Genomic DNA, 2,195 nt, shown 5'->3' with positions numbered 1-2,195 from the left:
ATCTTGATCATTTCAAGATGGTAAATATCTTACAACTTAATTTATTTGCTCTTAAAAGGAAATATTGCTACTGATGGGAAAGTAAAATGATCTCACTTTGGCAAAGAGTGACCCGGGAGGCCGAGGCAGGAGAATTGTAGGTTTGAGGCCAGCCTGGGCAACTTAAGGAGATTATGTCTCAAAATAAAAAATAAAAAAGGCTAGGGCTGTAGCTCAGTGGTAAAGCACCCCTGGGTTCAATCCCTAGTCCCAAAGAAAAAAAGAAATGACTCCACCATAGAGCAGATTGGAAGGACCAGCTTGGGAGTGAGCACCCTGACGGGAGGCTGCGGTAGGCCCGGGAGTAGGGCTGGCAGTGGAGAAAAGGCTCTTCATAGATCTTAGACTGGTTCAGGAAGCAGGAGGGAGGGCGCGCCCTGGTGGTGTGTGGAGAGGACCACAACGTGGGAGGTCTGAAGGCCCAGGTGTCCGGATTGAAACTTCGTGTGCTGTTTCCCGGGATGAAAAGTGTTCAGCTACTGGCACGTGGAGCTGAGTCTTGGGAACCTCGTGGGAAGCTGGAACTTCACGCCTGCTGGGAGGGCCCGCAGAGCGGAGGGGAGCGGCTTGAGCTAGGGGCTGGGGACACAGCTGAGCTGGTAGAGCCCGTGCCTGGCGCGCGAGGCCCTGGGTTAGTCCCCAGCACCGCCAAAGCAAAAATGTGAGCTACTGTGTGAGCCACCGCCCCCCGCACCACCCGGAGCAGAAAAACTTGTACTGGGATGTTCACAGCAATGCTATTCCCTGTAGCCAAAGTGTAGGAACAACTCGAATGAATGCAAAAAAATGTGGTATACACACACGCCTGTAATTACAGCGACTGGGGAGGCCAAGATAGGAGGACCTAAAGTTCAAAGCCAGCTTCAGCAAAAGCAAGGCACTTAGCAACTCCGTGAGACCCTGTCTCTAAATGAAATACAAAATAGAACTGGGGATGTGGCCCAGTGGTTAAGCACCCCTGGGTTTAACCCCCAGTACCTAAATAAATAAATAAATAAACATATGGTATACGATTAATTTTATTCAGGCACAAAATGAATGAAGTACTGATACATCCTACAACATACATGAACTTCAAGACTGTTACCCTAAACCAAAGAACAGACATAACGGCTACCTATTGTATAATTCCATTAATAGGAAACGTCCAGCATAAGCAAACCCCTTAAGACAAAAAGCAGACTAGTACTGGGCTCGGTGACACACGCCTGCAATCCCATTGGCTCAGGAGGCTGAGGCAGGCGGTTCTTGAGTTCAAAGCCAGCCTCGGCAACTTCATGAGGCCCTAAGTAACTCAATGGGACCCTGTCTCTAAATATAAAAAAGGGGTGGGGAGCGGGGATGTGACCCGGAGGTTATACACCCCACGGTTCAACCCTCAGTACCAACATTAATTAATTAACTTTAAAAAGCAGACTAGTGCCGTGGGCTAGGGACAAGGGAAGTGAGTGACCACGTTTTGGGTTTTTTTTTTTTTTTTTTTTTTTTTGGGGGGGGGGCATTGAAAATGTTCTGAAATCATATAGTGATAACGTTTGCACGACCTTGTGAATGGACTAAAAACCACTGAATCATATGCACCTTCACATGGCGAAGTTGTTGACAGATGAATTCTACCTTTAAAAAAATGGCAGTTGGCCATTTGACCTGGTGGCTCTGGGGCCTTGACCGTGGGGGAGTCAGCACGAGATGGCACTCAGGACCAAGGCGAGGGAGAGGCAGGCCCAGACGGCAGGCTCCCAGAGGCACACTCAGGTTTGGAGCTTGGCGGCAGAAGAGGGTCACCGCGGAGCGGGGCAGGAGAGGCCAGAAGAGCCGGAATCTGGCCGAGTGGCCGCGGCCGGAGGAGTCACTCCCCACAGCGCTGTCCCGCACGCTGCTCTGGGGCAGCGCCTCCAGGTGGAACTTCCGGCCGGGGCTGGGGCGCCTGTGATTCAGAGATGCCGCGGGATTCCCCTCGCTCCACATGCGCGACGTCCATCACGGGCAAAATCCATTTCTGCCCTGGGTTGTGAGTGAGAGGACCAAGGAACCTGCCAGTGAGAAAAACCAGAGCTGGCTCAGGGTCCTGGGCAACGAGGCAGAGCGCGGGTTGCTGGGCGTGACCAGCCGAGCTGGCCAGCGGAGGGACTTGGCACGCAGCACCCTGGGGGGCA

This window comes from Sciurus vulgaris, assembly GCF_902686455.1.
Source record: "Sciurus vulgaris genome assembly, chromosome: 14".
NCBI lineage: Eukaryota > Metazoa > Chordata > Mammalia > Rodentia > Sciuridae > Sciurus > Sciurus vulgaris.
This window is presented reverse-complemented; position numbering follows the sequence as displayed.